Here is a 25,509-nt window from a genome sequence, read left to right as displayed (position 1 = left end):
ACAAGTACAGCTATGCTGCAGGTAAACACCTGACTTTGCTGTAGATGCCAAAAGCAGTGAGAGTGGGAGGATCTAAGTTCCAGATCCTCTGCTGCCTTTCACCTCTCTACAGATCTTATATGGTCCCCAATCCCCATTACCATAGTATCTGAGCAATTCACAGCCTGCAATCTGTTTCGCCAGTTTGGTTTAGGCATTTGACTCTTCACTCTGTATTTCTTTAACTGCAGGTTTATGGAATTGTTGCTTTGTTTTCCCATCGCTATCTGTGACAGTGGTGTGCCTTGGACAGAGAAGGGATCTTGATTTATTAATATTAATAAGATAGCACCTAGAGGCGAAGGCCCTATTGTACTAGGCACTGTACAATGTATAACAGATAGTCCCAGCCCTGAAGAGCTTATGCTCTAGTGTAAGATCACAGCCAAAAATAGACAACCGGGCTGAGCCCAAGGAAATAAAGAGATGGCATTAATCAGCAAGAAAAACAGTCCGAGCAAACCAGCTGCCTCCCTGCCCACAATCATTGTTGGGTATGTTGTAAGCATCACAGCAGAGAAGTATTTTAAGGAGGGATTTTTCAACTATTCCTCACCTCTGATCTTGATCCTTCTCCCCATCACTTGTTAATTAAAAAGAAAAACCATCTCCAAACACACAGCAATCAGGATGTGTTTAAGAATGGAGGATGAAGGGGTAATCACTAGCAAACAGCATGGATTTACCAAGAACAAATCATTCCAAACCAGCTTGATTTCCTTCTTTGACAGTGTGACTGATTTGGTGGATAGGAGGAATGCAGTGGACATAATGTACCGGGACTTCAGCAAGGCTTTTGACCTGACACTGTGGTAAGTAAGCTGGAGAAATGTGGGCTTGACAGAACTACTATTAAGAGAACATAAGAACATCCTGGCTAATAGCCATTGATGGACCTATCCTCCATGAACTTATCTAGTTCTTTTTTGAGCCCTGTTATAGTCTTGGCCTTCACAACATCCTCTGGCAAGGAGTTCCACAGGTTGACTGTGCGTTGTGTGAAAAAATACTTCCTTTTGCTTGTTTTCAACCTGCTGCCTATTCATTTCATTTGGTGATCCATAGTTCTTGTGTTATGAGAAGGGGTAAATAACACTTTCTCCACACCAGTCATGATTTTATAGGCCTCAATCATATCCCCCCTTAGTCGTCTCTTTTCCAAGCTGAAAAGTCCCAGTTTTATTAATCTCTTCTTATATGGCAGCCGATCCATACCCCTAATAATTTTTGTTGCCCTTTTCTGTACCTTTTCCAATTCCAATATATCTTTTTTGAGATGGGGCAACCACATCTGCATGCAGTATTCAAGATATGGGTGTACCATGGATTTATATAGAGGCAATGTGATATTTTCTGTCTTCTTATCTATCCCTTTCTTAATGATTCCCAACATTCTGAGGATACACAATTGGTTAAACAACTGTAAACAAAAGTAACTATTAATGGACTGATGTCAGATTGGAGGGAGGTCTCAATGCCTTTTGACAGGGATCTGTTCTGCGTCCAGTGTTTAACATCTTTATTAATGACCTGGATGTAGATATAGAGAGCATACTGACCAAGTTTGCAGATGACACAAACCTAGGAGTGGTTGCCAATACTTGGCAGGATAGAGCTAAAATTCAGAGGGATCTTGATAAACTGGAGAACTGGGCTATATATACATATATATAAACAACAAAATGAAATTCAACAAAGACAAATGTAAGGTGCTACACTTAGGGAAGAAAAACCAAATACAGAATGGGGGAAAACTGGCTTGGCAGCAGCACTGCTGAAAAGGATCTGAGTTGTGGTGGATCAAAACCTCAGCATGAGTCAGCAATGCAATGCTGTTGCCAAAAAAGTAAATGCAGTTTTAGATTGTGTTAACAGAGGCATAGCATGAAAGTCATGGGAGGTGATAGTACCACTCTACTCGGCACTGGTTAGGCCTTAGATGAAGTACTGTATCCAGTTTTGGTCTCCAGTGTATAGAAAGGATGTAGAGAAACTGGAAAGGATTCAGAGGCAAGCGACAAAGATGATCAAAGGGATGGAATGCAAGCCATATGAGCAAAAACTGAAGGAACTGGGTATGTTTAGTTTGGAAAAGAGGAGATTAAGTGGGGATATGACAGTGGTCTTTTGATACTTGAAAGGCTGCCATAAAAAAAGAGGAAGAAAAGTTGTTCTCTTTTGCCAAAGAGGACAGGACAAGAGGCAATGGGTTCAAACTACAGTTTAGCAGATTTAGATTAAATCTCAGGAAAAACTTTCTAGCTGTAAGAACAGTAGGACAATGGAACAGACTGTCTAGGGAGGTTCATAGAATCATAGAATATCAGGGTTGGAAGGGACCTCAGGAGGTCATCTAGTCCAACCCCCTGCTCAAAGCAGGACCAATCCCCAATTAAATCATCCCAGCCAGGGCTTTGTCAAGCCTGACCTTAAAAACTTCTAAGGAAGAAGATTCTACCACCTCCCTAGGTTGTGGAAGCTTCTTCACTGGAGGTTTTCAAAAGGAGGCTGGATAGCCATCTGTCTTGGATGGTTTAGACACAACAAATCCTACATCTTGGCAGGGGGTTAGACTATATGGTCCTTGTGGTGCCTTCTAACCCTATGATTCTAGGAAAAAACCAACAAATAAAACTGTCAAGACACATTGAAGATGTTAATGTCCAAAGTTATGCAGGGGAAAGAAAAAAATAAAAGGCTTTTATCCCAGAGTGATTTAGAGCACTGTCAGCCAGGCTGTTAGGTTGTCAGGTTGTCATGGAAACAGAAAGCCTTCAAACAATATTAGCAGTGACAGATCTATTTAATGGTGTGTTCTTGCAATCCTGTTCAAAACACCACCTATTTCTCTGTCTTGCCTCCGTGGTGTCCCAGCAACAGCAGCAACCTTGATGCAATGGGAAGAATAAAAAGGACCCAGTGTCAGGTATACTGTGTTTCCCCACAAAAAGTCTTTCCCAGGGAGCCACTTTTCCTCTTCTTACCCCTCATCAACCACTCCGTTATTCTCTCCCTCACCCAAACCAGGATCTGTAGCATTGAGAGCCGAACCACTCTACATTGCATGAATAAAAATGAAAAATGATAGCACCACAGTTGCAGGATGATAATAATCCCATTTTGTGGCTGTCACTCAAAGGTCTTGTTATGTCTGGGTCTGATTTTCCTTCACTCTGCTCTCACCCCCTTCCCATAAAAAATAAATCGAAGCGCCATCTTACTCGCAGCAGCTGCCAATGGTTCCTATTGATTGATTTTTATTGATTGTTATTTTATGACGCCCTAAGGGCTTTTTTTTTAATTAAGTGAGTTTTGTGTGTATGAAAAGTGCCAGACGGGCAGCTCCTCGGGCCTCTGTTTATCAGTGGAAGAGGGACAGCATTGGGAGTGGCACTGGCAGGGCAAGCTGCCCCTGGCGAGGTGTCTCATTTCTGACTGGGGGAACCGTCTGTTGGGGGTGAGAAAGCAGCTCAGTCTCCATCACTCGATCACCGTTGGCTTCCTTGCTGTGCCTGCCAACAAGGAGGGACCAAATAGTGCCAATTGGAATATCACTAACCCCAAGCATTTAAAAAAAAAAATGAATCAGGCCCCAAAACATGAGATTGGTTTAAAAATCATGAGATTTTTAACACTAACACATGTGCAGTCCTTTTTATCAACTTCCTGGTTTCTGAGCCGTTAGACATCACATTTTTCAGCTCTCCTCCACAACAATCAGGATTAGAAACTTACTTCTTGTTTTAAAGGGAGTTCTTTCATAGAGATTCTCATAGAAGATGGAACCACCAGTCTCCAGGAGCTGAGGCTTTAAGAAAAACACCAGATATCATGAGTGCTGGCTGGCAACACCAAAACCAGACGCGAGTTTGGTTTTGGAAATGGTTGTCATTGGCTTTTCTCCATCTCTCTATGTATTTCTAGTGCAAGAGCCATGATTTCAGCCCCAAACCAGGCAAAACTCAATGATGTTGCCTGAGTTTGCTTTTGACATTTTGAGTTTGTTGGAACCCCTGCATTCAAAGTAAAACTCAGGTGCAAACCCCAGCCCCCGGAAATCAAAACACAGAAGACTCATGATGCAACCCTTAGCAATGGTAATCACCAGATTTCTCACAGCTCTGATCTTCACAGGTTTAAAGAACAACTCTAATACTGGAGCAAACCTAAAACAGTGAAGAGTAACTGACAAAGAAATTGCGTTAGGTAAGCACTGCCCTGGGTTCTGTTAGCTCTAAATTCACTCTGATGAAGAGAACTCTCAAAATATGGCATATGTAGGACTCAAAGTGCTTCCAGCTTCTAATCAGGGGAGGCTGTACCAGTGCAAGCCCTGATTTAAACAAGTGCAGCGTGTCTACCCTGAGAGGTTGCACTTGTGGAGCTACATTGGGATAGCTAGACAGGGGCAAAGATCCCAAACACAGAGACATCCTCAGTGAAGATCTTTGTTCTGAAGGTCCCTTACCTCTGACAGTCACAGCAGCTTCTGCTGCTCGATCCATGGGAAAGGCATACAGGCCTGTGCTGATCACAATAGCAGGATGAAACAGGACAAGGAAATGGGCTGTGAGAGGGCAAGAAACCCAGCTTTACATTTGAAATGTTCAGCAATCCAGACTTAGGAGAAGCTCAGATTCCAGTGCATTTCCAGATCCAATCTCCATAACTCAGCTCTGTCTTGATTTAAACACAAGAGATGGACTTAAGCTCCAAAATCCCACTTTGGCTTTCAAACACCTCAACGTTCAGGGGTGTCCAAATCTGGGTGGATTAATGTAGCCCAGGGATCGGCAACCTTTGTCACACAGCCCACCAGGGTAAGCCCGGCGGGCCGGGCCGGTTTGTTTACTTGACGTGTCCGCAGGTTTGGCCGATCACGGCTCTCACTGGCCGCGGTTTGCTGCTCCAGGGCTGGGGGAACATAGGCTACATCAGGAATCGGCAACCTTTGTCACGCAGCCCACCAGGGTAAGGCCCCTGGTGGGCTGGGCCGGTTTGTTTACTTGACGTGTCCGCAGGTTTGGCCGATCGCGGCTCTCACTGGCCGCGGTTTGCTGCTCCAGGCCAATGGGGGCTGGGGGAAGCGGCAGCCAGCATATCCCTCGGCCCGTACCACTTCCCGCAGCCCCCATTGGCCTGGAGCAGCAAACCGCGGCCAGTGAGAGCCGCGATCGGCCAAACCTGCGGACACGTCAAGTAAACAAACCGGCCCAGCCCACCAGGGGCCTTACCCTGGTGGGCTGCGTGACAAAGGTTGCCGATTCCTGATGTAGCCTATTTTAAATGTTAGGACAAATTTGTAAAATGCAGATCAAGAGTCAGATCTCAAAAGGCCCACATTTTGTGCCTTTAGATCTCTCACTGAAATTACTGCAGGCCTGATTCTCCAGTTAGGCTGCTGTAGATCAAGGGTAATACCACTGAAGCCAATAGCCTTCTGATGGTGTAAAGCCACTGTGGGAAGAGAGCGAAGCTCTGAGGTCAGAATATTCTCTCCGAAGGCATTGGGAGGAGGTGCACACTCAATTTCATTCAATATATTTACTCCACCATTTACCTATCAGTGACTTTAAGGGCACCTCGGTAATCACAGTGAAACTTTTATTTTCAGAGTTTGCAGCAAGAAAAATAATACAATTTCACTCGAAAGCCAATTGCCTGCATGTCTCAGGGGAGCAATAATCTAAACCCTATTGGAATGCATTACGGCAGTGCCAGGCAGTCTATAAATGGCTCTGACATGGTGTGAATACACTTTTGTGTCTTTTGCCATCTGCTGCTGTCATTAAAAAATTAAATTTCCATCTGTTTTCACACTCTTCCCCCACTTTTCCTGTAGGTTTCTGATTAATTCTGTTTCTTGGTAGCAAAGACCCCATGTCTCATCATGGGATGTGGAGGATCTTTATGTGTAATGTTAGGGTCAGGGTGGAAAGACCCAGCCTGCGATTATGTTTAAGATGTTAATGTTCACAGGATGATCTCTGTCATGCCACTTACTTAGTTTCCCTGTTAGTGCCATTTGGAATCAGTTCATTTTGCTCTTCATATTAAAAACAAACAGAATGCCACCAATATCCTCCCCAAAGCACATTAGTGGGACACACTCAAACTGCTTAGACCCCACGTCTGAATGTTTTTTATTAAACATCGGTGTGAGTAGGGTTTGCATTTCGTTCGCTTGTGCTGCTGTAGCTCTGGGGTCATGGGTAAAAATCTGAACGTGAAACTGACTAGAACCAGGTCATGAAATCAACTAGCTTAGTTTCCTTCAGCTTGAACAAGGAGGCATAAAAAGTGAACAGAGACAGCAGAAGATCCATGATTCTGGAATCTGATTTCTTGGTTGGTCAAATAGGGCGTAAGTGCAGGGCAAAAGGCTTATTTCTTTTTGCAGGCCTTTGATTAAGGGGGTGTTGAGTGACAAGGGTGTGGAGTGGTTCTGAGCTGAGTGATCACAGGTGGAATTCATTTTTGCTGGGGAAGCAGGCTGAGCCTTTTGTGTTGGACTGCCAACATGTTCTAAATAAATGGTAAAGGAAATGGGGCTGCATTTTCAGGAGCGTACAGCACTGGCCTAACTCTGCTGCCACTGAAGTCAATGAGAGCTTTACCATGGGATGCAGCAGAAGCAGAGTTTGATCAACACTGTTGAAAATCCCTAGATTTTTTTAAAACTCTTTCAGGTTTTAGAGTCAAAGATATTAATACACAGATATGGAGTTTTAACTCACTTTTATATGGAGTGACCCTGTAAGTGCATTTTATACCTACAGTTGTCTTATTGTGCGTTCTTTGCATTCTATCCTTTAGAATAGTTGTTTGGTGATATCCCCACGCACGCATCAGTTTGTCACATCCATTTATTTCGTCTTAAACTTTGATTGTAAGCTGGGCTGGGCGGGGGCCATCTTTCTGGTATATGTTTGTATAGTACCTAGCACTGGAGGCCCAAGCTTCTAGTTATGACCACAAAACAAATAAATAATATATATTCATATGTTAACTAACTATAATAAAAGAGTACAGCACTTAGTACTAGCCAATGACTGGGGTTCCTAGATGCTACTGCAATACAAATAAATAACAACAACAACAACTCCCTTTAATAAGGCAACCAAGCAGAAGTAGCAGATAACCCTGCCTTAGTGAGGGAACTAAACTGGGGACTTCCTGAGAGAAGTAGAGTGGATGGTTATACAGCATCTTTGGCAGGGTTGAACGCCATTCCGGTCTAATGATTAAGAACACAGCAGGCACCTGTTCCTTTAGCTACCACTGCCCCTTTAAAACAAGAACCACTCACCTATACATTTCCCCCCACCAGCAGGAGCAGCCAGATCTTCAGAGATCCACGGCCCTGTAACTAGACAAGAAACAAAGAATTAGTAAAGAGTTACAGGCAAGCATCAGAGAAGCAAGCCACAGCCTTTATTTTAAAGAGTTAGGGTGGGGTAGTGGTCTGAGAGCCAGGTATGTCTCTATTCTAATCCCACTCCTTCCCTCCCTCTGTAGCCAGTCACTTAACTTCTCTGCCTCTGTTTTACCCACCTGTGAAATGGGGATAATAAATCCACATACTGTGTTGAAATTGGGATTAGTTAGTGTTTATATGATGCTACCTGGCTCCAAGTATTATTAATTATTTATTAGTTCTGGCTAAGGTGCTTACATGGCCTCCATTGCCATCAGGTCTGGGCACCACCCAATCTATAATGGATTTATTCTTACAACACCTCTCTGAGGCACAGCAATGCTGAGGCACAAAGAGACTAAGTCACCCAGATGGTCTGTGACTGAGCAGGGAATTGAATCCCCGTCTCCTAACCCACAAGCTTCCTGTTCTGATCACGGCACCACCCTTCCTCTCCTTGGTTCTAGCAGCACCTACATTGTGTCCGGCTCTGAATAGACTCAAAGCAAGAGCAGCCCCTGTTCCAAAGAGCACCCATGTAAAAACCCAGGAGTTTCATTATAAAGCAGCTGTAAACCGACATGGAGACTATGAGGCGCGCTACAATGACAATATAGGGAAACTGTTTTGGAAGAAGAAAAGGAGTACTTGTGGCACCTTAGAGACTAACAAATTTATTTGTTAGTCTCTAAGGTGCCACAAGTACTCCTTTTCTTTTTGCGGATACAGACTAACACGGCTGCTACTCTGAAACCTGTTTTGGAAGAGCTCTTAGCAGCATCCACTTGGTGTAGGTTTCTTAAGATAAGCACAATAGTGGGGTAGAAGCCTGAAATTCAGGGCATCCATGGATTCGTGCATGACAGCTGACAAGCCAAAGAAAACAAGGATAAGCTTTGTATCTACAGAGGAGTCTATTTTCTGCATTTCTCCCCCTTGTTCTTTACAGTTACGACACGTGCAGGAAAACAGTTCTTAGTGTCTTCCGAGCTTGTAAGTGACTGCAGCTTATTCCCTAGTGGAGTCTCAACAATCCTAGGGAACATCACAATACTCACATTCATGATGCCATCCAGGGTCATGAAATCACACGAGGAATGAACAGGAGCCATCAGACATTTAAGACACAATGCTCTTGTTCCCATGCAAGTGTCCCTGATCATGAAAAGTTGGAGAAGGGAAATGCACAGTGGTTTGATCAGAATACATAGTATCTTGTATTTCTAGAGTAGCTTGGATCTCAAAACACTTTACCCATTACACCTTCTAAAGTATATATGTGGGAATCACTTCATCCACTGCTGAAATGCACCCATCACTGGGGTGGAACATGGATGTGGTTTAACAGCTCACGGTAAAACTATGCCAACAAGTTTGGACAGCAAGTGAAATAGAATTATGCATCTCATTGAAACTGCAGAGGAAATTAGAGAAACAGAATGGCAAAACCCAGGCAGGACTAACACCCCTCCCTCCTACCAAAATTACCATTGGATTTGTTATGTCAGGGATTGGTTCTGTGTGTCTGCGAAAGGACAGCACCTCCGGCAGCAGGGCATTTCCTAAGACAACACCGGGGCATTGGTTCATCACTAATTCAGAGGAAAGAGTGCCATCGGCTGAATCACCAACATTGTACCCCATTGCTCTTCTTGGATTACTGAGTCAGCCACCTTACTTAGCTTGCAAGAGCTGACAAGAACACAGCCCGAGGTGGGCACAGGAATCAGCAGGGCTGCCAAGCCACTCACAATTTCCATTGATTCAGACTGGGAACATCAGCAAATTTCTGGGGATGCACCTGGGAAGCGAAGGTCAGTCTGCAGGGTTGTTTCCTCCAGGCCATGTGCCAAGACTCAATATTAAGCCTGGCATTATAAGGCTCCTAAAACAGTGGCAGAGGGAGGGCAGCCCAGGCCTTTCCTTTCTCCCTTCATTTCACCCACAGCTCGTGACTGGCCATTGCTATGGGCACTATAAGCTTTGAAAAGAAAAGGGAGGAGGAAAGGTGAATGGAAATCCGAGGAAGACATGAGCACAGTAGCTGACAGCAAGAGGTGTTGCAGCCTCAGGGACTCATGAGTCAGGTTCATGCTGAGAGTGGCCATCAAACAGAGACTGGATCAGCTACGCTGGCAGCACAGCGTCCTTTTTACTTACTCTGATGCTTGTCACAGGTGCTTCTCTGACTGCAGCCCGGCTGCAGCAGCTGCAGGTTCCCAGAACCTCCCCCAATCAAAGACCTTACCAGACTACGTGCAACTCCCCGGTGTTGAACCCAGGCAGCAGCCTGAAGCCCAGCAACTATGGCTAGCCAACAAATGCATTGCTGACAGCAAATAGCAGTTGGGTTAGAATTGCACTCAGTGCAGTGACCGCTGGGCTCCTGACAGACAGCAGGGTCCTGTTGTTTGAACTCAGCGGCTGGCCGTGATTCATGTCCATGCAGGCAACGCTGACGCTTGCACATTCTCTCATCCTCTAAGGGGCCTCATCTCTACCACTGTGGCACAGTTGTTTCAGCCTCTATGAAATTTACATAACGCCACCCACAATCCCTTGCATGGGTGTTTTAACTGGTTACTCTTTGGCAGGTCTCCAGCCCAATTAAGACCTTATTGTTTGACAAAGCCGATACTTTTTTTCCCTGGCTGAGGTGACAGCTGCACTCCAGTAATGAGCCCCAAGAAGGGTATGTCAGGGAAGGTGGGAGCTTCCATCTCCCTAAGTCTATTGTGGAGCTCCTTCCCTTGCCTAATGACTTGGCATGCTCCATTGTGCCTGCACATTAGTGGTGATGGGCACAGCTGCCCTCATGTGGCTCTGTACACTCAGCTTGTAGAACTTTGTACAGCACTGAGCTCTTTCTTCCAGCAGGGACCAATGAGGCTCTGGTACCGTGTCAGGGCCCAGCTACACTGTAAAAAGAAACCTATTAGGGGCTCTATTTACAACCCAGTTGCCCCCCAGCTTCCTGGTTGCATATTGTAGAATAGATGGGACACAATTGTCTCCTCGAACCATACTCCAGTTGCATGAAGCAAGGCTGTAGCACAATTTGATAGTATGGTTCGGGCCCATCTACACTGCAGAACCCAACCACGCTGTAACTGGGTCTCTGAGATTGTTATTTTATAATGTAGGAGCACCCACGAGAAAAAATTAGCAGGTGCCAGCTCCCCCCTAGTCCCTCCCGCCAGCGCCTCCTCCCTGCCAGCAGCCCCGCTGATCAACTTCTCCCCCTCCCTCCCAGTGCCTCTCACCCTCCACAGTATCAGCTGTTCCACGGTGTGCAGGAGGCACTGGGAGGGAGGGGGAGGAGTGGGGACAGGGTGCGCTCAGAGGAGGGGTCGGGAAGAGTCGGGGTAGGGTTGGGAGCTTGGGGGAAGGGGTGGAGTGGGGGCAGGGGTAGCGCAAGGGCGGGAAGAGGCAGGGTGGGGCTTCGGGGGAAGGGATGGAGTGGGAGGCAGGGCCTGGGGCGGGGAGGGGGTCAAGCACCCCCCGGGTTGAGAAGAAGTCAGCACCGGTGCTGGTGGAGACTGCCATCTCGCCCTCTTTCCAGGGCATTCTGGCATGGCATGGCACTGCCTGCCAGCGGCCCCAGGAGTACACCATAGGGTTCAGAGGCTGCAACGGCACAGCACAAAAGCAAATCCACACTGCTATGGAGGAGGTACGGGGGGAGTGGACATTAAAGGATGGGAAGTCTTCAGAAGGGTGAATTAGCTGGCCAGGGCCTGCTGGATTCTGGGGAGTTCAGTGCGCGTGGAGGCCAGTAACATTCTGCTCTCTGTTCCCGGGGCAGGTCCTGACTCTGATCTTCCGCTCTCACTCCATGGGCTCATTTCCAGCTGACCCCAGTGGAGAGTTCGGCAAACAGAGGAAGAGCAGAACAGCCAAGACAAGCTCCATTGTGATGATCCAAGCAGGGAACGTTCCCCAGGGTGAGGTTAAATGCCCTCGGAGGTGCGAAAGGAAAGGACTTGGTTGTATACCCCTGTCTCTCCATGTTTTCTGTCTCAGCGCAGACAGTTCCATGGCCTTGCTCCATTCTGGAGTCTCTATAGCTCTGCCCTGGGCAACGCTTAGGAGCAAAACAAGTGTCCCTTTCGTCATCAGCCACATTACTTTCAGCTTCCCATGTGAAGACAAGACAGGGCCACTTTTGTGATGGCTGCCATTTTGGCTGATGCCAGGGATTGAACAGAGGACCCCTAGAGCATGAGTTGCCAGGGACTGAGCTAAAGAGCCAGGCTGGCACGCTGAGGACTGTAACAGACTCCCCCTTCCGTGGATCAGGCACAGAGGAGACATGTTGAACCATGAGTCCATCGCCACATGCCCTGCAGTCAGCCAGGGCTGGGGGAGGGATTGGAGCTGTGCACCCATTTTATAACACACCTGTCTTTGGTCACTGAGCATAATTGTTTCAGATTTGGGACCAGTTCCATACCTGAGCCTGGGATGCTGCTTTGATGAGGCAAGACACAACATGCCGGAGCAAGGGAGTGCCGGGGTCTTCCACACAGACAATCTGACAGAGACCGTGGGGCAAAGAGGTCTTTATTTGTAATAAAATAACAAGTCCTTATAAATCACTCCTAGCCCTTTTTAAAATATTGCCAAGACAGTCCACTTTAAAACATGCCCATTCACCCTCATGACATGGTTAGGATACCACAAGTACACGAGACCAGCTTGCATTGGTGGCATAGACTGGGACAGATGGCCCCCACCCCTAGAGGCAGCAGACTCTGCCCTTGGTGAATTCAGTTCCTTTGTCAGGACGGGGAATTCTCAGGTTGTTCTCCCCGCTGTATCTCACCGCGACTCTGCCACGGTATCTCACAGTTATGTGCGTCTGCTCCCCTCCCCACACTGCACGCCCACGTGCTGGCAAGGAAAGGGTGAAGGACACACAGGTGTCATGAGCGCCCAAGCCAACCGCGAAGGGCTGCCCAGCTGCACCAGGGCTCTCCATGCCTCGCTCGCTCTTCTGGGAGAGGAGGGATTCCATGCCCCCACCCCTCAGAGACCCTCGATCAGGCTGGCCTGCCAGGAGGTTGTGGGCGATGGCTCCAGGCACAAACTGCAGTCGGCAGCATCCCAATCTAGCCACTTCCAGCAGCAAAGAAAGTGCTGCCTGGGCCAGCAGATCCAGATGGGGAGGGGTCCCAGTAGCCCAAATCCTCTAGGCAACGTCCACAGAGATTTTCAAGGTCAGGCTTGACCAAGCCCTGGCTGGGATGATTTAGTTGGGGATTGGTCCTGCTTTGAGCAGGGGGTTGGAATAGATGCCTCCTGAGGTCCCTTCCAACCCGGATATTCTATGATTCTATGATACACAAAAGAGCTCCCTCCTCTCCCCACTCTGTGAAGCTCAGATGGGCTCTTCCTTGGGCTACTGGTACCTATCCCCACAGAGCAGCAGGGCACATGCTCAGGTCATGCTGAAAGAAGTGATCAAGGAAGCAAGGTTGCCACACACCGAAACTGATGGCAGGCTTGTATTCCCATCAGCGGCTTGCATCTGCCTCTCCTCAAATAGATCCAAACCTCCCTCCCCCCTGCAAATCTAGCTGGGATTCCCCCACCTTTGGCCACCTGGGTTTGGTACATCAGAAATGCCGGAGCATGAACTTGGTACAGAAAACATTGTGATGCTCCCGTCGTCTCTGGGCTCATGCAGCTAAAGGCCTGTGACGACCCCCATTCAGGTGACGGCCAGGGCCGAGGTCAAGTTTTCCTGGTCCTTCCCATGAACACGGGGCTCTGGTGAGATGTTGCCATGTCAAGCACTGGAGTGCTCACCTCCTGGCCACCAGGAGAGGGCTGGCACCCGACCTCTCCGACCTCGCGCTCCTCTCCTAGATCAGGAGCCACCAGCCTTGCCTATGGGTTGCAGCACAGCGGTCGCCTGCCGCTAAAATGTTCAGTGTCTTCCCCGCGGCGATCTGGTACTCGAAGCGGAACCTTTCCACCCTGCCAGCCAGCCTGCGGGATGGCGAGCCCAGCCAAAACTTGGGCCGCTCGGCTTCCATCGGGGCAGGACGCGACGCATATCCCGCTGCCTCACTGATGGCACGGAGGATCCACGAGAACAACCCGATCTATTAAGGAGCCGCAGAAAGGATTTCGGTGACCAGGGCAGAGAATGCTCCCTGCGCCTGCCCCTTGATTTAGCTTCGGCCCCAGCCATGCCCTTTTATGGTGATTTGAATGGCCAAGGGAAGGCTGCAGTCTGGGCCCGCGCCGGAAAAGGCACCTCCAAATCACCGTGATGCAGCAGTGCGGCCATCTCCCTCGCCCCAGCCATCAATCTGCTCCATCACTCCCGGAGAGGAGCTGCCTGGCTAATTACTTAACATGCCACAGCTTGCTGGAGTTCGGAGCAGTGTGACAGTCCCAGTAGTGCGGCGTATGCAGATCCATTAATAAATCTTTAATAAACCCGGTTAAAGGGAGGGGGAAGGGACAGGGGAAAACACACGGCACAGATGGGTTCCCATGCAAGCTGTTCCCGGTGCCTGTGAAACAGCGCCTGCTCTTCCATGCGCTCTCCGGTGCTCGCCTCGCGTGCTGCACTGCTCCTAGTCTCACAGCATCTGGCTCAGCAGTTGTTGCGTGCCGGATCTTCGCCTGGCTGCCTGGCGTCTCTGGACAGCGTCAGGCCCGTGGGGGTAGGAGGTGTGATGATAATGGCCGGGACTCTCAGGTGTTTGCTGTTCACCACGGGGGGCTGGCTGCTCCCGCTGCTCACACACGATTTAAAGCCTGAGAGAGCGAGAGGAGAAAGAGAGAGAGAGTCAGGGCCATCTGGGGGAGCCCAGCTCGCTGGGAGATGAACTGGGGGGAGGGCAGGATGGGGAGGGTCAGGAGGCAACGGATCATTTTCTGATCTTCTGTGCATTTCTAGGGCCCTTCCTCGCAGGAGATCCAATGAACATTATTTATTTGCACTGCAATAACACATAGGGGCCTCCATCATAGACGATCCCACCCGCAGCTGTGCTAGGGGCTGTACAAACGCAGCCAGAGGCGCTCACAGTGGTATAGCTATCCCTGCATAGGAAGGCATCTTTGTACTGGTCTAACTGGGTCCACGCTAGGGGGTTGTGCCCGTCTAACCAGCTCGTTAACAGAAAGTCACACCCCTGCTCAGGACAGTCATACCGGTACAAAAGCCGTGTGCAGACCAGGCTTTCGTGCACCCACCCCTTCTTTAATTAAACCTCGTGCTAGGGATGGGACTGCTCATGGGGAGGGGGAGGGAACAGAGGCATGGGGGAGTTTGTGGAAACTCTCCCTCCCCATCTTGTAACGCAATTGACTGTTTTGCCAGGGATGCTTCTGAAAACAAAGCATAGCAGCTGCTCTCCCTTGGAAGCCAAGCCCGCCCCACGCTTACCACCCCAATTCTCCTTTAAGAGTAATTCCTGCCCTAATTGATTTGTAACACAGTAGTACCAACAGGACCCATCTGACAGCAAGACCCCACTGTGCTGAGCATCCCACCCCACACACAGAGCCCCTGCCCTGAACATCTTACATACACGAGACAAAGGGTGGGACAGGAACCAGAGGCCCAGATGCCCAAGGTCACCCAGCAAGGCAGGGATAGAGCTGGGAATAGAATCCAGATCCCCTGATTCCCAATCCAGTGCACTCCCCCTTAGATTAAGATGAACAGCTTCTAAAGCAGTGTTTCTCAAACACAGCCACCAGGGGCTTTGCGTGCGGCCACAGGCTCCTGGGTGGTGATTGGGGGCGGGAAGCAGCAGCTCCTCCCCAGGGTCTGCCAGCAGGGGTTGGGCCTTGCCCCCTGGTGGAGCCATGAATGCCAGAGGAGAAGGCAGCTGGTGTGAATTCCCCACCTTCCTGGGGACAGTGGGGCTCAGACTTCTGGCTTCAGCCCTGGGGCAGCGGGCTGGGGCTCCTAGCTGCGGGGCAGTGGGCTCTGGGCATGTGGCAGTAGGCTCCAGCTTCGGGTGCTGGCCCCACGCTTACTACCCTTGACATCACTGCTGGCCCCGCCACCTCCCCCGGCACCCCATCCATTCCCCCATTGCCCCTGGCTCTCGCTGCCTCCCCACCCACCTTCCCATCCAGGGCTTAATTTGTCCCCCAGCTTGCTGGGGCTGAGTAAGTCTGCTGTGAAAAGTGATATGTGTATAGAGAAAAGGAGTACTTGTGGCACCTTAGAGACTAACCAATTTATTTGAGCATGAACTTTCGTGAGCTACAGCTCACTTCATCGGATGTGTATATGTGATATGTGTATGTTTGTCAATAACACTTTTCAGTGCCTCCCAGCTCCTTAGCAGACTTACTCACTAGCAAGTCTAAAAATAAATAAATAAATAAATAGAAATGCAACCAAAAAAGCAAAAGAAACAACAAAAGACAAGAACCTGCAAAGCGCCTTATTTGTGTTTTAATTCCGTTTAGGTCCAGTTGTTGTGCGAACCACTGTAAGTGACCCAGGAGACAGGTGGAAAATCCTCACAGAAGCCCAGACATATTTTGCTAGGAAATAATGGAGCAAGACCCTGGGGAAGGTGAGTTTGGTTTTCAGTGTACAGCTCATCATTTCTATGTGGCACACAAAACAACATTAAGAATTGGCCACTGGGAGTTGTAGTCCCACGGACGGGAGCTAAACGCCAGCCAGACCTCCCAAAGCTGGAAATCTTCTGGAATCTGGCTCTAATCGCTTCTGATCATCTTACTGTTGAAATAAACACCCAAACCTTTATTAATCCCCTTGGGCTCTTGGCTTCAGTTTTATCCTGCAGCAGTGAGTTCCACAGGTTGTGTTTTACTGTATCTAGCTGCCCTCCTTGTCCTTGTCTTAGAAAGGAGGATACATAGAAGCACTCGACTAACTGTGATGGGACTAGCCAATATTTTAGATACCTCAATCGCATCCCCGCTAATCCATCTCCTCCCCAAACTAAGCAGCCCCTAGTCTTTCAGCCTCTCTCGTATGGAAGCCCCTGATCATTTCCATTGCCCTGCTCTGGGCTAGCCTAGCAGTGGAGCGCGATGCAGTGAACCTGCTGTTTCCTGACGGCGTTTAGGATCAGTCCCTTGTGCCTGCCCCCAAGTACCCAGGGGCCACGTTGTGTCTGTCCTGTGCTGCAGGATGCCAGCAGGCCTGCTGTCTATAAGGTTGATCCCTGCTCAAGTCCTTCAGCCACTGGGCCGTATGGACACACGGGCTCTGCTGTGCACCCAGCCCAACTGTACCTCACAGCGCCACGCTGAACTCCTCTGCCGCCGTAAAAGTGACCTATGATTAGATTCCGACCCTGGAAAGAAGCCCTGCTCCTGGTAACATGGCACAGAGAGGAGCAAAGTGATTTATAAAGGACGTGTCAGTGGTTTGCAGCACAGCCAGATTTGCAGCCAAAGATGTCTCAAGAGTCCCCTCTACTGGGCAGAAGTGAGTTGTGCACACACCCCTGTGTGGGTGGATGGCGATTCAGTTTACATAGGCTCATGATCAGAAGGAGATGTATAATTAAGGCTTTTCCCAACCAGTTTGATTGCTGGACTGACCTACACAGAGTAATTAAAAAGCTGTGTCTTGCAGGCTGTTCAGTCAAGGAGAATAAGTCAGAGTGATGCTGAGAATAAGCCAGGGGCCCAGGAGTCTAAGAGCTGGGAAAGGGGCCTGCATCCTTTGGAAACAATTTAAAATATATTGTAAATTGTCTTTTGGGGTGGGGGGTGGGGGAAGGATCAGTAACTAAAGCTCCTCCTTCCAGTACTTTCCTCTCCTCCCAAACTTTAACTCATCTTTACCCAAAAGGCAAAGAGGATTTTGCCTTCCTCAGTCAGCATCATTCTAAATTCCAGCCAAAGGGCAACTGGACAGAATTCTTATCCGAGCCCATCCACATCACTCCTTCCACAGCCAGAGAGGGTGCTGTTGAATGAAGATCCGCCCTGGCTGCTCCAGCACGGACAGCAGCCAGTAAGTCCTGGGCTCCAGCAGGTGGTTTAAAGAAAAGAGAACATTGTTCGCCCTGCACTAGGCCACTGGGATCGGTGACGGTTTCATTTGTAAGATGCCGTTATGAGGGGAGTCAGCAGAAGGAGCTGCTATAGCACCGAACCAGTCTTTCTTCTTGTGCAAGCAGTGCAGAGTTTTTGAAGACACACGTGACGATACCTTTTTCCGCTACAAGCATTTGATCAATGAATGACCCTCGTTCCTAGGGATGTTTTTAACAGAGGACACCTCTGACCAGAGGATGCTGAGCACTTGGAAGGCAGCCTGAAGGGGAGTGCTAGGTCAGGGATGAGCACCTGGAAGGCAGGAGGACATGGGAAAGAAGGGCCATGGGTTTGGGGAGGGAACCAAGAGTGCGCGATGTCGGGGATGTTAGGCAAAGAGGTGGAGGGACCCACCAGTAAGGACTGGGGCAGGGAAATTATGGTGGTTTGATAGAGATTGAGGAAGGGTTCTCCCTAACGTGCCACTGAACCCAGCCGGTGAGAGTCTGTTCACCAATCTAGTTGCTGAGCTCGCCCCCATCCCCATCCCAGCAATAACCAGGCCGGGGTTTAGCAGCACTGGCTGTGGGCTGTATTTACCCCACATGACACATTTGCTGTGGTCCCAAGGTTTCCATTAGCCTTTCATTTTTGGGGCCCTAGGTTCAAGTCTTGCTTGGGACCCAAATGCACCTCAGTTGGATGTTCTCAGTCTCACCCCTAGTGAACATCTGCCCACATCAGAGAGGTGTCTTCTCCCCCCGCCCCCGGTGGTGTCTCAGGAGATGCACAGGACTGGGCAGCCAGGGATTCTGAAGCTCATGACAGCAGGGCACTGGCAGAGCTGGGAGGAGCCCAGGTCTGGAATATCAGGTGTGCTGCAAGCCCGGAACAAAATGCATCAGCAGAGCTGGGTCTGGGGCTCTGCTTGTGCTATGACTGCCTGTAGCCAGCACTTTCTGTTTTTGCTTTCATGAGCTTGACATTCATTCCAAAACAGCAGCAGTCTCAAGTGTTCACAAGGCTGCTGGATATTCTCCCCATTCAGCTGAACAAACCCCAGGATGAAGGTAGAGTTCTCAGGCCTCCCACAGCGAGCCGGCCAAATCCTTTGAGATTCACTCGTCACTAAGAGTGCACGTGGCTTCAGCAAAGAGCCAGCAGTTGGCTGCAGGGACTAGATACAAACTGGGGATATGGGGCAGTTTGTCTGTCGTGCATCATTAGACCTAACAGAATGGTCACACTGCGCAGGTGTCTGGGCTTGGACGTCTCTAGAGGTCCGAGGGCTGGCAGCTCCCTTGGGTGCTAAAAATTACCAGCAAAGCCTGTGAGAGAAGATGAGCCCCAGAGGGGCTCCCTGAACCAGGAAGAGGCTGGAGAGAGGAGCACTGAATTGCAGGGTGCAGCAGACTCACTTCAGCCCCCCTCGAGAAGCCTTGCTTCAGCCGTTCAAAGCGAACCCAGCTGCTTAGGAGATGCTGTGAGAAAAGAGGGTGGGCGAAGACAGGTTGGCCAGCTGGGGCGGGGGAAGAGCTGATGGATCAGGAAGCAGGCAGACGCAGGCCTGCCCTGGAAAAGCCTGCCCCAGTGCAACTAAAAACCAAACTCATCCCACTTGTGCAAAGCCCTGACGTAGATACGCAAGTGTGACTGAAACTAGTTTAAGTGCCTGTATTAGGGGCGTGCACTGCTGTGGCTAGGCGGAGTTAAGTGGAGCAGGTTTCTAACGCAGACCAGCCCATAGCAAATCTTTGCTCTTTATATCTAGCAAGAAGGCAAAACTCAAGATATATAATGTGTGCCTAGCCCTGCTCTCATTGGAATCCCACCTCTTCTAACACGGCCTTTCGCTAACAAGCATCCTGAGGGAGCAACGCTTCCCTGCGTCCCCTTGAGTGGCTGCCTCATCCCCCTGCGGGAAGATTCTGTTAGCAAAATCATAGTAACCGTAGCAGGCTTTGGGCCTGGCTCCTGCCTAAATTTCCCCTCTCATCCCTCTCTCCAGGCTCATAGTCCTTTATCAGGACTTCCTACCCAGCAGGTTCCTCCCCCAGGCCTCCGCCTGAGAGATCTGAAGAGTTCTCACCCACCCTCTTCCCAGCAGGCTCCGGCCCCAAATACCAGCTGTCTGAGCTGATGTCCCAGGCCCTTTACCTGGGAGTTAGGGAGAGACCCTCCCTGCCCACAGGCTGCCCTTATATTCCCCAACAGGCCCAGTCCAGTCACATGCTCCTCCTTGTCACATGACCCCCAGCTGTCCTTCCCCTTACCTGGGGAGGTGGGCTAAGCCTGGCACAGGTGAGTCCCAGCCCTCGCCCTCTTAAAGGGCCAGGTCACCCTGGGGCGGTAACATCCGAGACCCAGAGGCCTACTGCCCTGAGTCCAGATATGCTTAATTTTTTTTTGTATTTTAAATCAAGGGAAAAGCACTGCTTTGCCGGTGGGGTGGGGAGGGAGGGAGCGAGACAAACTGATTTCAACCCTCCTGAAGCAGGAAGGCAGACACTGATATTTTTAATCTCTTTTTAATTAAGGATAAAGCCCTGTCTTACGCAAGAGATGGATTTTGTTTTGCCTGAAAGCTCGTCTGAGGAAAAAAGAGAGGGTGCGGGGCCGGGGGGGGGGGGCGGGGAGAGGGCTATGTTTACTAGCTGCCATACTGTTTGCTGTTGGGCTTACGCGGAACCAGGGAGGGAGCGGTGTCTGGGCTTGGGGAAGGTGAGTCGTTAATGTTAGCGCGCCTTCCTCTCTCTGCCTGTCCATTGGTGAGGGCCCCACAGCAAGTACCTGCTATTCCAGGCAGAAGGAGCGCACACTATCTAGAAGGAGGTTGAAACTGGGCGTCAACCCAGTGACTCCAGCTACGGAGGTGGCATGGGAGCCTTGCTGGATTGGCTTACGTGGCTAGGGTGTCCTTATGGAGGTGGCTAACAGCGTGAAAAGGATCAGCTAACGTCTTCTGGGACCAGTGGATCTCTCGGAGCTAGCCTCATGGGCCAGCAGAGGGGAGGATTCTCTAGTGGATAGGGCATTAGCCTGGGACCTAGGAGATCAGAGTACAGTTCTCAGCACTGCCACTGACTAACCAGTTCCCCAGTTGTACAATGGGGATAGCACTTCCCTGCCTTGCGGGGGTGTGGGGTGACTAAAACCCATCAGCACAGTGCCCGTTCTTCACCAGGTTCATTTGCTTATACATTATCCCCCACAGCACCTACTCTGTGCCTGCCTGTGTCTTTCGAAGGTGAACCCTTATGGGCCGGGATCATCTCTTTTCCGAGTCTGTACAACACCCAGCACAATGATGGGCTATAAATATTCACCACTACTAACAGTAATGAGCAGTGTGCTCAGATACCACAGTGCTATATAAATAGACAGACAGTGGGTGAAATCCACAACAAAGTCTACATGCAATCAGCCAGAGGAAACCTAGGCAGAGGAGGTGGGGGTGGGGCATCTGCCCCACAAGAGAGGGTTAAATGGACCAGAAAATAAATCTTGAGGCAGGCGCACGCTGAGGGGCTATTAAATCAGCAGCAGCGAAAGCAGCTCTTTTGCCGTCATAAATATTGAAGACATTTTTGGAAAACTTTTCTCCAAGGACCAGGGAAAGCTCTTACATTAGCCGTGTCCAGAGAGAGGAACCTTTCCTGCTAAGTAGCTGAAAACCCTGCTGTAACTCTCTGTATTTCAGGTAATTGATGATCTGGTATTTACTGCTGCCCTGAGCTAAACACACAGGCTGGGCTCGTCAACAGCAGGGCCGGCTCTAGGTCTTTTGCTGCCCCAAGCTCAGGTGGGGCTGGCGTTCGCAGGCGGTGCTGGAAGTGGAGGGAGTGATGTCACCTTCTCCCAGCGCCTGCAGGGGCTTTACCCCCTCCCCCGCCTGGCCGCAAAGAGAAGCCCCGATATAAGGGGTGGCATAAGGCAGCGCAGCCCCGGCTCCCCTGCAGGACTTGCCCTCTCCTCCCCAGGTAGCAGCTCAGCATCCCGGGGCTGGGGCTTCCCCTTCCCGCTGTGGCCGGGGCGTGGCGCCCTCGCCCCATCTAAGTGGCGCAGCTCCGAGAGCACAACTGCCCCGAAAAAAAAGGGGGGCCGGAACGCCGCACCGGGAAATGTGCCGCCCCAAGCAAGTGCTCGCTTTGCTCGTGCCTAGAGCCGGTCCTGGTCAACGGAACAGTTGTGGTTACAGGTCTGGGATGGATTGAGCAACACAACTTCTAGCATCTTCCTAAATACTTGCTGCACCCTCAGTAAGAAAAGCCGTGCCCTGTGTTATTTTTATTCCAGTATCTATGAGGGGTTTTCTGGGCGGTCATGTATGTGTTTGGAGTGTGCTGGTGCATGTCTTCATGTATGTACAGCATCTGGCACCATGGGCTCTGAGCCCTGCTTGTGGCCTTTAAGTACTGCTTCCCCACCAGTGATGATCCCATGCGTGTTGATACGTGTTCGCATGTTTGTGTACATGTTCATTCATTTGTACCTGGTGTGCCTGTTTGGGTCTTTGTTAAGGTGTGTCTGCATGTGTGGTTTTGCACATGTCGTTGTGTGTGGGGGTTCTCATATTCAGGTGGATGGTGCCTGCTCAGAGGCATGTTTGCTTTTTTGGGTTTACTCCTTGCAAGGAGCAGCTGCTGCTGCCGGTCACCAGATTGATGGGGATGGTTGAATTCTCAGCCCAGCGATCGCTCTTTCAAGGCCAAATCCTGGCAGTTACTAAATACTCCTTTCATCTACGATGGCATCACTGCACAGGTTAGCGAGGTCATGCCCATGTCTTTCTAGCAGCACAAAACAGTTCCCCTCACCCCACTCCTCACAGTTCCTGCTTTAGTTGGTGCATAGTAAATGACCTAGCAGGCATTAAAAAAAAAAAAAAAGAGATAAAACCCAAGCCTTTCCACAGCGTGCACCAAACACCTCACTTCCTGAGTCACAATAAACACAGCAAAGGAGGACTCACACAGCAAGACCGTACAGCCCCCTGGTATCCGTGGGAAGAGCTGCTAAGGTCTCTCTACCACATCATGGAGTTTTCTGTTTTCAGGGTTTATCTCAAAAGTGAGATACCGGAGCGTGGTGGGTGGAGGTAACCACAAATGGCACAGTTATCAGGAGAGAGAAATCTTTGCTGCCTCAGCGGGTTGCCTGTAGGTGTGTGAGTGAGAGCATGGGCGGTCTGGGGTCCGACCTGGGCGCCTGCAGACGCAGTTGTAATCGTGGAAGCTGGGAGAATTGCCAAAAGCAGAAAGGCCTAATTCTACTCCCGCTGAAGTCAACAGGCACCAACATCAATGGGTGCAGAACCTGCCCCCCACTAGCAAGGCAGAGCAGAGCATTTGCACTAGGAGCTGGAGAAGCTACCCCCAGCCGGATGGGTGAAAGATATCAGTGTGACTGTCTGGGAAAACAACTAACTGTGCGATCTGTTAGACTCAAACAGTCTCCCAGGGAGGTGGTGGAAGTCCCACCAGTGGAGACATTTCCGTGTAGACCAGACAATGCACTAGAAAATGCTCACTGGGGCCAGTGCTGAACTGGATGAGGTGGGCTAGATGTTCCAGTGGGTCTTTGGTGTCTATGGTTCGCCGAATGTGGAGGCAGCTTCTCCTAGGGTTTGCAAAAGGGAAGTGGAAATTCTGCTGGGACGGTCCGCCACTTGTTCAGGGAAAGCCCGTGGTGTGCCGGACCGGTTTGTTTACCTGCCACGTCCGAAGGTTTGGCCGATCGCGGCTCCCACTGGCCATGGTTCACCACTCCAGGCCAATGGGGGCTGCGGGAAGGGCGGCCAGCATGTCCCTTGGCCTGCGCCGCTTCCCACAGCCCCCATTGGGCTGGAGCGGCGAACCGCGGCCAGTGGGAGCCGCGATCGGCTGAACCTGCGGACTCGGCAGGTAAACAAACCGGTCCGGCGCGCCAGGGGTTTTCCCTGAACAAGCAGCGGACCGGCTTTCAGAACCACTGCTCTAGATCCATCGTGATTTCACCCAGGCTTTTCAGACGAGAAATGCCTGAAGCAGCAGCTATCCCTCTTTAGTTACTCACTCCTTTTCCCCCTTGAGCTGAGAGAAGCTGCATTAAAGGCAGATCTTGCTGAGCATCAGTCTCTGAGGCGCTGACCTGCAGCTCAAGCTATTTACTGCTTGGGCTGTGACACTGGGTTGACTGGTTCTGGGCACTCACTTCCTGTCCCTGCCCCAGAGCTGCAAAACACCCAGGAAACACAAATGGCCCCCAGCCAGTGACCGAGAGCATGATAGCTCAGAGGGCTTCACAGCAGACAGCTGGATGCCATTGCAGGATCAGACGAGAGATGGAAGGTCTATTGGGCACCATGGCCAGGGAGGGTCAGTCCTGCCAGCTACAGAACATTCTCCAGTGCTATGTCCAGTCCCACTGTAAACTACTCAAAGCAATGGGGTTTCCACCGCTCCCTGGCTGAGACTTCCAATGGCCTTATCGAGCTCAGCTCGTTGCACATGTTCTTCTGGCTTCTACCTGAGCTGGTTCCATCCCATAGCATTTATGTAGGACCCCAATCCTGTGAACTCCCCAGGGGAGCCAGTGGGGGCAGCCCTTGCACACCTGGAACTAACACCCTCTGGAATCACTCTAAACAACTCCTTGGTTCATTCACTCTGGATTGCCGTCATTTCTCAAGTACTAACCTCCCTGAGCCTCACCCCACCACATCTCTGCCCAAGATCCCCCTGTAGCTTGAAGGACCAGGTTCCAATTCTAGTTACACTCATGTAAACTCAGAGCCACTCTAGCATTGGGGAAGTTACCCTGGATTGACAGTGGTGTCCAGGAGACCAGAATCTAGTGCCCAGCACCAAACCCTGAGCCAATGGCTTTTGAGATTCAAATGCCCCTATCCGCTGCGCTGCCCTGACAAGTGCACTGGGTCCTTCTAGCAGCAGCTACAGGAAGCTTCCCTTTCAGTGATGTGAGCTGGTTTCACTTCTGCTTTTTCCAGTGCACAGTAAGATGCACGGCTAGGCTGATCTTAAAGGAACCCACGCAAGGAGGGACCTGTGCACCAAGCACATCCACCCTTTCAATAGCCGTCTGCCAGGCTGTAAAAGCCATCACACGCAGGCCGGCTGCAGGGCCCACTGGCAAGGATGCTGCACAGGACCTAGCTGTGCGGATGTACCAGGGTACTCTCTGGGCCGTCAATGCTCCTTCTCGGGTTGTATGATGCCCACACTAAGTCCCCAGCCTGAGCCTTTGGGTTTAGTGGATGTGTCCCAATGGATATAAAAAACGAGGCTCCAGCCATGTCGCGGGCTGTGTGGGAGATGCCCAGCTCCGTGCTGTCGGAGGGGCTTTAACACACAGCTTAGTGTGCTACCAACAGCACAGGGGGACTGGTTTTAAAGGAGCCCTTATGCCGCTCCCTATACATGCATGTTGGATGCAAGAGGAAAACCAAGACACTTTTCCAAGGATGACCTAGGGGTAAAAGGACTCTGGCCCAGGGCTTCAAAACCTTGTGGGACTCACATTACAGAACGGGAGGGGCGAGCAGCGGGGCAGTAGGGCTCACGGAGTCGGCTGTGAGGAAAGGCTGCCATTGGGACACCAGTACAGGCCGGTGGGCACCAGAAGTAGCTACCATTGCTGGCTCTTTGTGGACTCAGGCCAGGTGCTTATGGGGCAAGTGTTCACCCTGCAAAAGCCATGGGCGCAACAGGCTATTTCACTGGGCATCTCAGTAGAACAAGAACAAGAACTGCAGGAGCCAGAGAGCTCCTGTCCTACCCCTGGCTCTCCTCCCCTCAGGGCAGGGTGGTGGTTTGTTGCATGGAGGAGCTTCATAGGTCCCTGTTCTCATCATAGGCCTCCCTACAATGTGCATGATAATCAAGGTGGGCCATTTCCAGCACAAATCATTATTTGTGAATTATCATGCACATTGTAGGGAGGGTGGTCACTTTGGATAAGCTATTACCAGCAGGAGAGTGAGTTTGTGTGTGTGGGTTTTTTTGGGGGGGGGGGTGAGAAAACCTGGATTTGTGCTGGAAATGGCCCACCTT

The 25,509-nt window shown here is 50.3% G+C and overlaps 1 long non-coding RNA gene across 1 annotated transcript; it reads left to right on the top strand.

Moving 5' to 3' along the window:
• Positions 1-769: 769 nt before the first annotated feature.
• LOC141996899 (uncharacterized) lies at positions 770-11,939 on the top strand. Its single transcript, XR_012641646.1, has 3 exons — positions 770-851; positions 11,262-11,400; positions 11,890-11,939. It is a non-coding gene; the product is annotated as an uncharacterized LOC141996899 (long non-coding RNA).
• Positions 11,940-25,509: the final 13,570 nt, after the last annotated feature.

The sequence above is a fragment of the Natator depressus genome, chromosome 12 (genome assembly GCF_965152275.1).
Source record: "Natator depressus isolate rNatDep1 chromosome 12, rNatDep2.hap1, whole genome shotgun sequence".
NCBI classification, from domain to species: Eukaryota; Metazoa; Chordata; order Testudines; family Cheloniidae; genus Natator; species Natator depressus.
Note: the sequence above shows the minus strand (reverse complement) of the source record. Positions and strands in the feature narration are given on the sequence as shown.